The sequence below is a fragment of the Macaca thibetana genome, chromosome 8 (genome assembly GCF_024542745.1).
Source record: "Macaca thibetana thibetana isolate TM-01 chromosome 8, ASM2454274v1, whole genome shotgun sequence".
Taxonomy (NCBI): domain Eukaryota; kingdom Metazoa; phylum Chordata; class Mammalia; order Primates; family Cercopithecidae; genus Macaca; species Macaca thibetana.
This window is the reverse complement of record NC_065585.1, coordinates 17,645,220-17,662,139: the sequence shown is the minus strand read 5'-3', so window position 1 is coordinate 17,662,139 and position 16,920 is coordinate 17,645,220. Positions and strand designations below refer to the sequence as shown.

Genomic DNA, 16,920 nt, shown 5'->3' with positions numbered 1-16,920 from the left:
ACTCTACTTCCCCTCCTTCCTGCTTCCTCTGTTCTCCAGCAAATCCTGTATGCCCACCAATTATAGTGCTAATCACACTGTATTGCAATCATTTGGGTCCTTTTCACTAGACTGCTAGTAGGTTCCTCAGTGACATGAAAACAGACATTTTTATCTCTGTGCCCCAGAACTCAGCTAGACATTCATTAGGCATTCAATATACGGTGAATGAAAAAGCCATATAAGAGCAGGAAGTTATACAGAAAATGTTTCCCTTTCTTTGCCTAGGAAAAAAAGTATGTTATCTCTGATTTCTTGAAACCAGCTTTGTCTGAACTTTTTGAACTTCAGGTGGCTTTAAATGTTGGTTCTAATTAGACGGCTTAAACCAGCACGGATGTCTCCATCAGGAATTTCCCATCCACATTCCATAAGCATCTGTGTCTGTGCACAAAGTTGGAGGGTAAATATCTGAGTAGAGTTCCTCTCTCTTGGATCTGCCAGCCCAGCATGCACACAGCTCAACAGTTCTTAAGCTGGGCCAAGAATCCACACATTATAAAACTGACATGAAAATAGGCACTAGCCAGATGGAATGGAAATCAAGCAGCAGATCTAAGGGAAGCAGGGAATGGAACCAAAGAACACTTCTCTGCCTCTCACCCCTTTGTGTCCATCCTGTGAGAATCTAAGTTCATTTGAGATCACTAGAGGTTGGGTGACCACAAAACCATGAATTATGTACCCTCTCTTTACATCAGTTTCCTCATCAATGAAATGCAGGATAATATTTTCCATAAAATAGCGATATTATGTGGCAATATCCTCACCCCATCAAATATTTATTTGGATCAGGTTTCCCCTGTGCAGATCCAGCCTTGAGCGACATCTACCCTAATTGCAAAATAACTCTGAGAACATTTCATGAGTACCATTAGGCACCATTTCCTCCTGTGCAACCCCATGAATAGGACCATTGCGTCATGTCACTGTTTCTTACCCCATTATGCTGGTGATGTTGTCCTCTGTCCTAAAATAAGATGTTGTGGGATAAAGATGCACCCTCTATTTGATGACTGAAAAATGCTGAGATTCTTTCTAGGACAGCAGCATTCCAGGGACAGGGGCCTTGAGGAATATAGGGATTTATTATAAACTCTAGAATGATAATTTCTGAAAAGGTATGTGGCATAAGTGTTTCTATGGTTTAGAAGAATACTTGGTGACATTCTGGAGGATGAATTAGAGGAGGGAGACAGTGGTTGCTGAGAGATTAATTAAAAAGTTTTTCTATAGATCAGAATGAGAGATGATAGGATCCTGACCTAGGCCACCAGCAACAAAAAGGAGAGTGAAATATGTACACTTTGAATGTAAAAGTTGCATGGTTTGTGGACCAAATTTACAATTGGGAATAGAGTAGAAAGGGAAAAGAAGCAAAATAGCCTATCTTAACACAATTAAATATGTTCCAAGCCTCCTTTCCCTAAGAAGCCAGGATAAACTCACCTATTTGTGACAAGTGTTTTGTCAAAATATTTGTTCAATAAGATTTCCTTCCTTCTTAAGATATTTTATCATTTAAATCACCCCAGAAGAACAGAATTAAATAGTAAAAGTGATTTGGTCATTAAACAAGAGGGTTGGACTGATCACACCAGCTCTTGAAAGTCATTTCTGCAGTTAATCACATAACAACGCTGACTCCTTAGAATGGTTGAAATGGTAGCATTCCACTCAGAAAAGCCTAATCTAATCCTGGAGCACGAAGGTCACAATCCTGAGGCCAAGATTTTAAATTCCAGCTCACCCAGGATGAGTACTTTGTAGAGACTCCAGCCCTGACCTAGGTGGGCCATCTCCAAACAGAAGCTTGGGACAGTTCCATGGTCAGCTTTTATTTTGCATTTTAGTAAAATAGAAACAGTTGTCTTATGTGTGTAGCATTCAAGCATTCTAGAAAAAAGAAGAAAAAAACTGGGTTCAAAAGTGTTGGAGTTGGTGTATAGAAAAAAAAAATAAAACATAAACCTCAGGATTCCTCATAAATTGCATAGGATTCTCCTAGGTAATAAGAAAAATGAAGGAGAGGGAGATTATCATTGGATATGTTTGGATACAGGGCTTTGGAAAGCTGGGCAGACTGATGTGTCAGTCAGGCTCTTAGCAGGCAATAGGAGCACACCCAAATTAGGGCACTTTGAAGGGAACCACTGCACTCTAGCCTGGGCAACAGAGTGAAAGGAAAGGAAGAGAAGGGGAGGGAGGGGGGGGGGGGGAGGGGAGGGGAGAGGAGGAGGGGAGGAAGGAAGGAAGGAGGAAGGAAGGAGGAAGGAGGGAGGGAGGGAGGGAGGGAGGAAGGAAGGAAGGAAGGAAGGAAGGAAGGAAGGAAGGAAGGAAGGAAGGGAGGGAAGGAGGGAGGGAGGAAAGGGGGAAAGGGAGGGGAGGGAAGGGGAAGGGGAAGGGGAAGAGAAAGGAAAAGAAAAGGCACTACTTACCAAGTGTGGACAGGACCCCAGGAAACCTTAAGAATATTGCAGTACCCCAGTGTTCACTATAGATTTATACCTCAAGGCTAGAAGGGGAAAGTGGATAGAATATTTACTCAAACCTGGAGTCAAAGAGGGCCCGGTGGAGAAAGAGGCCGAGAGCTTTGGTCAAGTTTACCCTTCAAGGAGGGAGCATGTGAGTCATCTTCCCAACTCCACTTGCCCACTCCCTTCAGTGTTCTGTTAGTGCTCACCCTTGTCTGAACCCAAGCAGACATCAGAGACATGGGAACCTGTTGATTTAGTCCATACAGGTCAGTCTCCTGGGGAATAGAGCAAGGTAGAGGAGAGTAGAAATGGCATCAGAGAACTGAATGGAAGATACACAGCTCAAACGCTTTCCTGAGAGCCCCTACATTCTATAACATCCTAGTTAATGTGCATTGGGTTGTGTAAGAGCTGCACCTATTCAGCAGCAGTTCTCAGGCTGATGTGATGGTAGACACATGCACTGAGAATCTCAAAGAATGTGTTTGGGGTAATTAAACTGTAATAGCAGATTTCAGAATTTTGTTTATAATCCTAATAAATGGCAAGATCCTCTATGATTTAAGGGGAATTTTGCTTTAACATCTACTACTCTACAACACATCTGTGGATTGGGGCTGGCCAGGTAGTATTTTACTCATTTTCCAGATGAGGAAACATAGCAATCTCTTTGCTCATCTTAGTTCACAAAGCTCAGTGAAAACTTGTCCTTGGATTCCATGCCATGAATGCCAACGGCCTAGGTCTACTTCTTAGCTTGCCTTGGGAGAAACAAATTAAAAACAATGATTTCTCTGAGGAGCTACTTGTAGGAAACTCATCAGCTTTAGCTTCAGACACTTTAATAAAATGCTAATGTCTCATTCAGCAAGTCCATCTATCAGACAACATTTTTGTAACCCTCCCTTCTGCAAGATACTTTGCTGGCAACTGGGTGGAAAGAAGAGGTGAGGAGTGTTAGGATTTGGGGACGTGGTAACACCATATTAGATACAAATCTTGTCCTGCCCAATGAGAATTTACAGAAAAAAATAAAAAGAGGAAAAAGAAAGAAAAAAGAAAAAAGGAAAGAAAAGACACTGTGAACAGGACCTCAGGAAACCTTAAAAATATTGCAGTACCCTAGGGTTCATTATAGATTTATACCTCAAGGCTAGAAGGGACAAATGGAGAGAATATTCACTGGAACCTGGAATCAAGGGCCAGGTAGAGAAAGGAACTGAGAGCTTTGGCCAAGGTTACCCTGAAGGGAGGGAACAGTTGATTCTAATGGAGAACCAACCCACAGGCTCATCAACAGGACGATGGAAAATAAATGGTGATGTATCCATATAATGAGTAGTATACAACAATAAAAGGGAATAAATTACTCAGGCATGCTGCAACATGGGTGAATCTTAAAAATAAATTAAGCCAATGAAACCAGACACAGATATATACTGCATAATTCAATTTACATGAAATTCAAGACCAAGCAAACTAATCTCTGTTAATAGAAATTATATTATCTCTCGATGTGGAGACCGAGTTGGAAGCACCATTGAGGACACTTCCGGGATGGTGGAAATGCTTTATATTTTTGACTCAGTTGTGGTTGCATGGAGATATATATATATATATATATATATATATATACACCTGAAAGAGAAAAATCATCAAGTGGCATCTATAAAATTGGTGCAATATATGTTTATAAATTATATTCTAACATTTAAAAATAGAACAGGAAATGCTACAGTGAAACATGCATAGTGATTAAAATGCTGTCCTTCTGGCAGTTTTCTTCTCCACATGAGTAATGCCCTGAGAGCCTTATGCATGTGTTTTGGGAAACTGAACTACATGGTTGTAAAGAGCATGGGCTTTGCTGAGTGACAGATGTAGCTCAAATTCTAGTTCTATCACTTCTTAGATGTATGACCTTGAACAAGTCATATAACTTCTCTAAGCTGAGTTTCCTCCTTGGTAAAATCTATCTCCAACATAGTGTTGTTATGAGAATTAAGTAATAAAATGAATGAAAGAACTTAGCCAACTTCCGGGAACATTCTATGCTCTCAATAAATACAGGCTACTGGTTATTATCATTGTTATAAATGCTGCTTTTCTGCCCTCTGCTCCACTTTACCTGCAGTGAAGACAATTCAGAGAGAGAAAAGGAGGGTGGGCAGAGGGAATGGATAGTGTCTGTGAATTCTCTTTTCTTTTGCTTTTCCAGCAGTTTCTTATAGGGCACGTTTGAGGCTGACTGCAGTGGAAGATGTAACTGACTGGACATCACAGGGACAAGGTGCATCCTGTCCCTATGATACACCATGCCTGGCCTGCGGGCCGTCTTAATGTGCAGGGCAATGGCCAGCGCTGCTGTCCCCCTGCATGCAGACTTGCCGCAGTGGCACTGTGGGGCTCTGCTGGGCTCATTAGTGGCTCCCTCACCCACAACCTTCACAACTCTGACTGGAATTCTTCGCAGAGCCAGTGCACCTAAAGGCAAAAGGTGAGGCCCCCATGGTGTCTGCCAGCCGGTTGCTTCCATAATAGAGTATTGATCTCCACCAGAAGAGTTGCAAGCCCTGCACACCCAGCATTGGCCATTAAAGGCAGGCTTGTGCAGATGGCAAATCCATCAGCTACCAGTTTGACATTAACAAGCAATTACAATGCAGTCCCTGAGTTAGCTCCACTAGGGATATCAGAGTGATTGCTTCAAGTGGAGAAAGATAGGGGAAATTTTTTGATCAGTCCAGAGTGCTTCTCTAGAATTCAGGCCACTGAGGGTTAGACTGTATGATGTGGCAGAATGAGCACTAGACTCTGAGTTAGGAAATAAGGGAGGCTATTACTAGTGATCTGTATCCATCACTTTCCTTCTCCGAACCTTTCTGTCTTGTTTCTAAAGCAGTGGTTCGCAAGCCTGGCTGCACATTAGAATCACCTGGGAAGATTTTCAAGTTCCCAGTACTAAAACTATGCTTCAAGCCAATTATATCACAAACTCTGAGGGCAAAATCAAATATCCACACTTTTTAAGGCCCTTCAGGAGCTTTCAATTTGCAGGCGTAGTTGAAAACCTTGAAACTATCTGGAGAGAGGTAGCTGAAATTAGTGATCCTTAAGGCAGTAATGTATGACTTTCAAGAACATGAATCCTTCAGGTGCAAATCATCTGAGGATCTTGTTACAGTGCAGGTTCTGACTCAGTAGTTCTGACTTGGTAGGTGTGAGATTCTGCAGTTTTGTAAAAGCAACCAGTGGATAGAGCTGCTGCTGGTCCTGGGACAACATTTTGAGTAACAAGAGAAAAAAGGTACCTTTTCTCTCAAAAATTTGAAAAGTCCAGTGCAGCACTGTCTAATAGAACTTTCCACGCTGACTGAGTACAGTAGTTCATACCTGTAATCCCAGAACTCTGAGAGGCTGAGGAGGACAGATCACTTGAGGCCAGGAGTTTGAGCCCAGCCTGGCCAACATGATGAAATCTTGTCTCTACTAAAAATACAAAAATTAGCTGGGCACGGCGGCACACACCTGTAGTCCTATCTACTCAGGAAGCTGAGGGATGAGAATTGCTTGAGCCGGTGAGGCAGAGGTTGTAGTGAAAAGGGATCGTACCACTGCACTACAGCCTCCGTGACAGAGCAAGACCCTGTTTCAAAAAAAGAAGGACTTTCTGCACTGATGGACATTTACTATATCTGTGTTTTCCAATATGGTAACCAGCAGCAACATGTGACTACTGAGCAATTGAAATGTGGTGCTCGTGCAACTGAGGAACTGAATTTTAAATTTTTATTTAATTTTAATTAACTTAAATTTAAATAGCCACATGTGGCAACTTGATATCACAAGTCCAGAGGTTTTAAAACATGAAGCATATAACATGGCTAAGAAGGGGTGTTCATACTATATACCCACGAGCAGGATTACACATGCTCTTCTCCAGAAATAGGCCCCAGTCCATGGCAAGAAGGTCTCTTCCTAGCTCAAATTAAGCCCAAAGTCAGTATGAACAGAGTGTGTTGACTCTGGGTGGACCATGGGAGGAAAGTGACTAGAGTCACAACTGAAGAAATAATCACTGTATTGAGCCTCCTAGAACAGGCTGAGGAGCATGAGTTTTAAGACAAGGGCAATGGCAAAGATACAGCCATGACATCATGACACTACAGAGAGGGAACACTTAATATTACCCAGAGCTGGCAGGGAAGACAACCAGAAGAACAACATTTGAGCTGATTCTTAAAAAAAAAAAAAAAAAAAAAAAAAAGATATACACAAGAAAGCCAAATTAGGAGAGAATGCCAGAAGAAGGGAGTAGCATGTGCAAAAAAAAAAAAAAAAGAGAGAGAGAAAGCAAAAATTAGCAAAGGGAAAGTACTAAGTGTGCGTCAGAGAGTAGGGAAAGTGAGGGTCTTAAGAGGCCTTGAGAAGTCCCGCCTCAACTAAAGACAACAAAAGACAAAACCCATGGTGGCATACCTTTTCTTATTTTAAAAGATAACAAACATTATTATTAAGAACATTTTAAGAGGTAGCTTCCAAACAGGGTCACTGCATACAGTTATACAGAGTGCACACTGCCCAATTCCAAGGCAGCTGTTTGCATCAATACAATGTAAATGGCATCCCATGGAGCTGTGCAGTATGCCAGCCCTACCCCCATTTCATTCCTTTTTAAAATTTTTCATTAAAGTTCTTTCTCTTCTGGTCAAGAAAACCCTATGATAATAGAATCTTCAAACTGAAAGCATCTATAAAATGAACCCCAGATTCCTGGGGCTTTAGCCTTTTGTTAACCAAATGAGATGAGGAATTATGGGTGTCTGATGTGCCAGGTACTATTCCAATACTTAAAATATATCATCCCACATTTCTCACAGTAGAACCATGAAGTGGAGACATTACTTCATTTTCCTATGAGAAAATGGGACTGAGATGGTTAAGGTGGGATAGCATAGATAGAGACCGTTACAACAAACATACTCAGTCTTAACTAATTTCTAGATCCGTGCTTCGTCCGCTACTTTATTATTCCTTGAAGATGTTAGGGAAAATTCATTAGTCCATTTCAATAACACACAACTCCTCTGGAAATAACTTACATGCCTATGATTAGAACACATAGGTTCAGACATCACAAAGCTTTGATGTGGCTGAAATTCTGTCAATTTACTGGGGCAATGCTAGTTATCTCTTGGTGATTTGTGCCTCTGTTTGGCAGTAGTCTCTGCCTTAGATCCCTTGGAAAGAGAGAAACTAATTACTTAAAATTTTGCTTATTTGCCATCCTAACAAAATAGGACTACCTAGGGGACAAATAATTAAGTGGATCATTAATGGTGTATTTACCACATCCTGACTGGAATCATAATTATATGCTTACCGAGATGTATACCACCCTCAGTTGTCCCACAGTAAGCTCACCCAGCTTCTCTATGTTAAGTTTCAACACCATCTAAGTCTTCTTGGGTAATCTAATCCACTACAATAGCTTTACATATCACACACATGATAGTTATGGCCAAACCTCTATCTCTTTCCTTAATATTTAATCATAGCACCTAACACATATATCCAGCTGCCTGTAAGACTCCCACTCCTAAATGTCCTGCAGCTCCTTCTACCTTAACATTTCCAAAACTGTGTTAATTCTCTTCTAACCTTGTTTTTTCCTTTTGTGTATTACTCTCAGTGAATCGGACCACCACCCAAATCACCCGAGAGTCTGCTTTGATTTTTTTTCTCTTTCTCAACATTCCCAACCCCTTTCTACCCCACCTAGTCACTTCCAGCTTTTTTATGGTGAGAACCAGCTTCATGTAACAGAAGCTCTAAAAATGTCAATGATCTAAATAACTTGGGTATATAAATATCTCTCTCATAATAGAAGATCAGAGGTGGGAAGTCTGAGCATGATATAATGGTCATCAGGGGTCCAAGCTTCTTCATTCTGCCTCACCATCTCACTTGCAGCTTCTGCCTAATGTTGACTTACAGTTCAAGATGGCTTCTGGGAGTGCTACCATCACATCCGTGTTGCAGGCTAGAAGGAAAAAGGCAATGGCCTGAGGAAGGGAGAGTTCCTGTTAACTCAGCTTCCTTTAAGCAGCCTTCCCAAAAGTTGCACATTGTATTTTTGCTAATTCTCATTGGCCAAAACTTAGTGCCATAGAAGACTAGAAAATACAGTCTTTTAGCTGGATGGCCTGCTATCCTATATAAAATGAGTTTAGGTTACTGAGACAGAAAGGGAGAGCAGATCTTGGGAGGCACCTAGCTGTTTCTGCCATCCCAAGTGTTGTGATTTCTACCTGCTTTAGATTTAACCTATTTGCCAGTTTCTCTGCATCCCACCGTCATGGTTCTAGTTGAAGTCCAACCTCAGAGAAATAGCTACTTAAGTGATACTGGGATGCTTTGTACAGAGCAAAGAAACCAGTCTTTATGCCACTTGGAATAGATTTTTCCAATTGTGCTGCCCCCACTGAAAAAAACTCTTGGTTCAGAAGAAACAATGACCAATGACGTAAGAAGGACTAATGTTTCCACCTGCCTCTCAATTTAATAGCAAGAGATTCCACATGTCAGACAGGAAAGAAGCCTAGGAAGGAAAATGAGCATTAAGATTAATAATTGATGTTAATACTGACAACAAAGACAAACAATGGTGATAAATGAAATGGCAGAACCAAGGAAATTGTTCTACTGTGATATCTTTCTTTCAAGCAGGTCAACTGTATAATTATAAAACTCAATTTCATCAGGAATTTCATCAACATCAGAGCCCCTGGGCCACCAGTCTTCAATGTTTGCTACCAGTGTGTTACTGTCTGCTTGTCATTATCTAGAGACAAAAATGGAACATTACAATGGGCTTTATGACCCTTTTGTACCTCAGCATTTCCATCCTGCCCCCTTCACCTAGCTGTACCTCATTATCTATTCCAGTGCCTGGCTTGTAATATCCCTGGAAATTATTATTGCACTAAACTAAATTAAACACAAAGACTTATTTAGTGGATTCACAATTTTTAGTTGTACTACATAGTCAAACAAGTAGACATTCAGGTCACAAAATCTACCCTGTCTCCCCATGAGACCACAATGCCATTGTCTGAACAGATTAAATAAAGCAGAGCATCATCTCAAATGATTTCCATGGTTCAAATCTAGGTGGCTATACTTACCAGCTGTGAGGCTTAGGCCAACCTATTAACCTTCTATTTCACTTTTCTGCTAAATGAGAAAATATGGACTTTACTTCATTTTGTGAGAAATAAATAATCTAAGTAACTGGCCAAACCATATTTTGTGCTTCTTAAAAAAAAGGTGCCATATGTATATATATATATACACATATATATACACACACACACACACCACCCAATATAATGCAATCTTTTCAGATGACATTAGAAATATTTTAGTCAGGTCTAAGGAACAGAAGTTAATGATAAATATGATAAACAATAAATAATAGCTACTCTTTAGGGAGAAAATTACACACATCTTACTTGACTTAAACCTCACAACAGAATTGAGTGGCAAGTTATTACCCTGAGAAAGGCGACTCAAGGTTGGCAGAATAACAAGTGGGAGAATCTAGATGTAAACTCATATCTCATATGCAAATGAGCATGAGAATTTAAGCAAGACTGAAGGAGAACATTTAAGTTCCCTTTCCAACTCATATCCCAATTCTGGAATCTAATTTCTGTAACAAGTAACTATATTCCTTGCCACAGAAGTAAAGATGGCCCCATGCAGAAGCTGGCAGCATGGCATGATGGAAACAGAATAGAATCAGGAATTGTTTTCTACCTGTGTGTCTGTGACTTTGGTGTTCTGACTCAGACACATATTTGAGAGGTGGAGGGGGGAGAAGAGGGTTGCCACATTATGTAACAGAAAGGAGCCCACTGCCTAAACACTTACCTTGTGCCAGACATTGCACTAGGACTTTATTACCTGCAACCCATCCTGCAAAACTGTGAAGATTTGATATAATCATTCTCATTTTATGCTTGAGAAACAAGGGGTAAGGACATTAAAAATTTACTCAATGTTTAACATTTGCCTGTCTTATTCTAAAGCCCCTTCTCTTTTCACAATACCTGTAAGAAATGGAGATCAAATATTGAGTGGCAGAGGCAAAAATATGGCCTACCAGAACCATTATGATAGCTTTACAATATGCCCACCAATTATTTGATACTCCTCCTGCCAAATGGTGAAGGCTAATTACCCTCCCACAGAATGTGACTCACTTCTAATGAATAAAATATGGTAAAAGTAAAAGTGTGCAATTTGAGAGACTAGGTAATAAAGAACAGTGGCTTCTTCCCTGCTCTCTCTTTCTTAGATCATTCTCTCTGGGGGAGTCCAGCTGACATGTTGTGAGGACACTCAAGCAGCTTTATGGAAAGGCCCACATGGTGAGCAACTGAGGCCTCCTACCAACAGCCAACAAGAAACTGGGGCCTTTGCCAACAGCCAGGTAAGTGAGCCATTTTGGAAAGTGGATCCTCCAGTCCCTGTGAGGCTTCCAGATGACAACATCCCCTGCTCTCATCTTGACCACAACCTCATGAAATACCCTTATCCAGAATACCCAGTTAAGCCACTCCATAATGGCTGTTGTACAAAACTGTGAGCTAATGTGTTGTTTTTAAGCTATTAAGTTTTGAGGTGATCTATTACACAATGATAAACAACTAATACACCCATCCAGTGCTGAAGAAAGGTGTTGTCAGGAAGGTGGAATTTGCACTATTAAATCTTCATAGAGTGCTATTTCCCCTCACCACACCACACTTGCCACTAACTATAAAGAATTAGGTCAGGGAGCTTCTTTGGTTGCACCCCTTTTGCCTTTGGTTGTCAATGGTAGAACCATTTCCCCACAATCTGCAGGAATTAAGAATCAAAGAGAAGGACACACCATTCCATAGCACAGAACACAAGTAGATGACTCCCATGAAGAGTCTAACAGCATGGTATGTAATATCCCTAGATATTAATATCCATCCAGGAATCATGGTGCCTACACTGGAATTTCAGATTGGCCACTGACACAGTGGACACATTATTCAACATTTCCAAATCTTGGTGTTCTTATCTACAAAGTGAAGATAATAATTGCCAATGCACAGGTGACTATGAGTTAAAGAGATTACTTTTGAAGAGTTCCTAACACATTCGTTCAACAAACATTTAATGATGCTTCAGGCACTGTGTTCATTACTAGTGAGAATATGACACACAGAGCCATACAGTCAAAGAGCTTTCAATGAAAAGTAACATAATCGAGTGATAATTTTTAAAGTGTGGTAAAATGTGTGGCACATAGTAGGTATTCAATAAATACTTGTTTTTTCCCTCCTTTTTACCTTCTCCTAGAGTTCTACTTGATGGTAGCTGTAGTTTTTCTTCAAGACATCCTATTTGTCCTGGTACAGAACCTCTTTTGACCACTAAAGGCACAGTCACAGTCCCTCACCATTCCCTTGCATATTCCACAAAAATGTGAGCATTAATCATTCTCCATGATACAGATAATTCATTGTTTAATTTTTAAAAATTTTACTTATTTACTTATTTATTTTGAGACCAGGTTATGAGACTGGCTAATTTTTGTATTTTTGGTAGAGATGGGGTTTTGCCCATATCTACCATTTGGTAGAGACAGGGGTTTTGCCATATCTCAGACTCCTGAGCTCAAGTGATCCTCCTGCCTGAGCCTCCCAAAGTACTGGGATTACAGGCATGAGCCACTGCACCTGGCCTGGATAATTTTTTTTCTTTTTTTTGAGGTGGTGTCTTGCTTTGTAGCTCAGGCTGGAGTACAGTGGCGTGATCTCGACTCACTGCAACCTCTGCCTCCCAGGTTCAAGTAATTCTCCTGCCTCAGCCTCCTGAGTAGCTGGGATTACAGGTGCCCACCACCACACCCGGCTAATTTTTGTATCTTTAGTAGAGATGGGGTTTCACCATGTTGGTCAGGCTGGTCTTGAACCACTGACCTCAGGTGATCTGCCTGCCTTGACCTCCAAAAGTGTTGGAATTATAGGCATGAACCACCACGCCTGGCCCTGGATAATTCATTTTTAAAAGAACATCATACCTACCTTAAATGCATCAAGATTTCACATTAGACTCATTATTCATAGTGAACATTAGGAACTTAAGTCTGCTCAGTAATAATGCACCTATCCATGACTCTTGATTCAAAGATGTGCACCTATTTACCCCGAGCCAGCTCCTTGGAAGGACATGAAATAGAGGGTAATAATCACATCTTTCCAAATTTTCTATGAAACTGCATCGCCAAAAACTGAGACTCATTTTCTGATTGATGTATCGAATGACAACAAAATCTCCAGGGCATTCAGAAACCCAACAGGGATTAATGATTAGGCATACCAGTGGTAGTCAGGAGACTTGCCCAAATTTCTAGTTTTCTGCAGATGGCATCTAAGTTAGAAGACTGTCATAAATTTATTTATGACTTGGCTTTCTGCTATTTGCTCATTGGTGACACTTTTATATAAAATGGTGTTTCTACAGCTAGGAAATCCCAGTGGAGATCAAGAAACCTGGGTTCTACAAACTAATAGGGTGGCCTTTGATTAGTCCTAAGTCCCCATCCTACGCCTCAGTTTCTTTAGACATGAAGTGAAAGCAATGGATTACATTGCCTTAGACTTTTTCCTAGATCAAAAATAATGTGATAATTGTGCCTTTCCAACAATAATTGATACCACTAATGAACTTTCTTAAGCACGTCTATTAAGGACTTTATTTACATTATTTTTCTAATCTTTAAGCAAACTCTGAGATGACATTATGATGTTTATTTCATAGGTGCAAAAGGTTTGTCAAGTAACTCCCCAAAGTCAAAGGGAGGGCTGGAGTTTAGACTCGAGACTGTTCTGCTCTAACCCAAGTAATTCTGGATTCCAGACTCCCCAAATGACAAGTTATTCCAGAAATACTCAGAAAAAGGAGGGTGCCGTATGTCGCACATGGAAAAATAGAAAAAGTAACAGAATCCAGCCAAAGGATTCCCAGAAATTGAGGCTCTTCTGTTCTTGGCATTTGCATCTTTGGATGTGTGTTTTTTACATTGCTCTATGCAAAAGGTATGTTTCTATGTGATTTTTTTTTTATCCTCCCGTCTTACTACTGAGGAATCACAAGGAATAGACTTGACATCTGTGAACTCAATTTACCCTAGAAAAATGTTTCAGTCACACTTAAAATGAAAAGGGCATCAATTAGAATAAGAAGGACACTTTATTGCCTAGGAGGACTGAACTTTTTTGGACCTGGGGCACCTTATCAGCTTCATTTTTAGCTCTAGTATAATCAAAATGTCAGGATCTCCATTGGACCTTAGAATTTTTTTATTTTTCTATAAGAATTTCTGAATGTCTGCCATGTGTCAAGGGAAATGCCTGGACTTCTATGCATATGTATTTTATTGTCTCCCTACATCTACCCAGGAAGACAGGCACAGTGAGCCTTCCATGTTATAGACGAGGAATCTAAGTCTCAAAGAAAGAGAAGGAATTTCTCAAGGTCACACTCTAAGTAAAAGGCAGAGGAGGGATTAGAACCCTGGATCCTCTTTATTACACCAAGCCTGCCTCACAAGGATGCCAGTCTCTCATCACTTACTGGGAAAGACCCACTCCTCCCATTCATGATAAGGTAATGCTATCCTATAACCCCAAAGCAGGCATAAAATATGAAGTAGCGAAATTCAGGCAGGCAGAAGCAGAGTGGTTTAGACATGGCTCTTGTCTGCAGCAGGGAGAAGTTCCTGGCAACATGACCCTGAAAATAACAATGAGTGACTGAAGCTAAGAAGGAAGAATCCTCCAAAGACTCTGAAACTAGATATTTTCTCAAGCCCCACCTATAGACAAACACAAATCACGGAGAAATAAAGATGCCAGTCTCCAGGAAGCACCAGTGTTAAATTCATTCTGGAATTTAACTCCTGGCATTAACAGTTAGCTGGGAGATTAAAACAAACCAACACACAAACACAAAAAATAATCAGTAGAAAAAAGTTTAAAAAAAAATCAATGGACAGTGGTTTCATAGCAGATGGCAAGAGGAATATTAAAAGCTGTATTTTATTCGGAACTCATTGTCTTCTGGTTTCCTTATTAGGTGTTTTGTATATCGAGGCCCATAACTCCAAGCAGCCTCCATAAAGTAGAAGCTAAGAACTGCAATTTGTGGGTTAAAAAACTGTGCTTGAAATTCCTTGTTTGTCCCTTGTTTGTCATTTCTCTACCCTTCTGTACCTGGCCCACACCCTAGGAATATGACTTGTATAAACTACATAAATGAGCTCCTTGCCTTCTGGCTTCTAGTTGGGTTTAGTCAATGAGATCTATCGGCAGGAAGACTGGAAGGTAGAAGAATGGCATCTGACGTTTTATTACTTTAAATTCCTTCCTGTCAGAGCTTAAATTGACTGCCTTTGAAAGTTGCAGCTCCCTTCAGAAAGCTCTTTCTTGCAGCTCTAGCATCTCCCCAGGCTTCAGTAAATGCCTCCTCCCTGTGCCCTGAGTCCTAGGCTTAGAGTGAAAATGGGTCTCTGCTGCCACTAACCCTGGGATGCTTTGCCCTCCCTTGTGAGTTTCCCTTAGTTTTGCCCACATCTTTGCATATAGTCTCTTCATGGAACTTTCCTCAATTGCTTCTTTTAAATGTATGAGCTGGTTATGTTGGGAGGGGCCCCACGGTGGGAGGAACAATGACTAAGACACAGAAAGCTTAAGTAGCTTGTGCAAGGTCATACAAATAGTGCATTAGTTAAAGCAATGCTTGTTTCTATAACAAATAAACCCCCATATCTCAGTGATTTTAAGTAAAGATACATTAATTTTTTTTTACCTACCTCAGTCCAAAGTAGGGTTTGTGAGCAGCAAGTGGCTCTTTTCAAGTGGTGATCCAGAGAAGAAGACTCCTTGCATTTTCTGGCTGTGCCATATTCAATACACCTTTCAAGGTGGCCATGTTCATCAGCACAAAGCTGGAAGAGGGAAAGAGTATGTAGGCTTGAACATGGCAGGTTTTGAGTCACACCCTCCACTCATGTTTTATTGGCCAAGCTCAACTGCATGGCTGTCCAATTGAAAGAGAATCCTAGAGATGGTGAGCTCAGGAGGATTAAAAAGAGAGTTTGGGAAAGCTCTTGACAATTTCTACCTTAGAAGTGTGTTTGAAAACACAAACTCAAATCCAAAGCTTTTCGCTCAAAACACAAGGCCTCCAGTTCATGGCGTATACAGTTATTTAATGTGTGCATTAAGTAACAAGAATCATCCATGTGTGTTCCAGAGGGGAAGAGACAGAACCAGAGAAAATTTTATAGTGTGATAGTGTCAGCCCATGATTCTACCAAGGGAGTATCTATTCTGAAAATGTGTAAGATGGGAAACAGGGACTGCTGCTGCCTCCGCCTATCACAGTAACCACTTACTTTACTTATATTACCAATAAAGTAATATGTAAGTAACTGCACACAAGTCTAGCATTTAAGGACATTGATTTTTACATCACTTGTTATTTATTTTAAAAACCACATATATTTAATAGTAAATCACTGTAAAAGGATTATATGAACAAAAATACGCATTCTATGATGATTTACAGTCCCAGTTAGAAATTCCAAGGATAATTTTGATCATATGCCCTGTTTCCTTTATCCACTAAATTTAGAACCTGCATCTCCACTGGATTCAAACTGTAGTTCTCTCTCTTTCCACTCACACCTCTGTGGATTTCTCTCTACTGCCTGTGAGTTTTATAGTGTTAGTACATACTCTCCGAGAACCAGACACAGTGGGACTTTTTGCATTGCTATGTAAATCTGCAGATTCACTACTCAATAAGTATTGACCCGTTGACTTTGCCTTTTTTCCACCTCATAAGCATTTCCAATGATCCAGAAATGTGGAGAAAGAACAAGTCCCATGAAGGTAAATTTTCCCTAACTGAGTAACTTGGGGAGCTCACATAAAAATGGGCTGCACAAATGTTATTTCAAGATTTAAAAACAATATATTTGAATCCTACATCAATAAGTAAAAAATCATAAGCTCTCAGCCTGCTGATTGACTCTACAGCACTCTTTCTCATCATTATAATATCCAAATAGAAGAATGTGAAGGAAAGAGAATTTCAAGCACTGTAAGATTATCATAGATATTACCCCCATTGATCTAGTCATTCACTGAGTGTGAGACCATGTGGCCACAGCAGTGAAGAAACTTGTGTTTCTGCCATCAAGGATCTTACCTGGGGTAAACAGATAGTGCACACATCATCAAATTTTTTATAAAAAGGTAATTACTGCTGGCAATAAGCGGGGTAAAGGAAATCA

At 40.4% G+C, this 16,920-nt stretch overlaps 1 long non-coding RNA gene across 1 annotated transcript in view; it reads right to left on the bottom strand.

Moving 5' to 3' along the window:
• The window catches only part of LOC126961835 (uncharacterized), a 118,683-nt gene extending 102,683 nt beyond the window's left edge, over nt 1-16,000 (bottom strand). The window contains exon 1 of the long non-coding RNA XR_007728440.1: nt 15,433-16,000. This is a non-coding gene — a long non-coding RNA (uncharacterized LOC126961835). The remainder of the gene's footprint in view (nt 1-15,432) is intronic.
• Nucleotides 16,001-16,920: the final 920 nt, after the last annotated feature.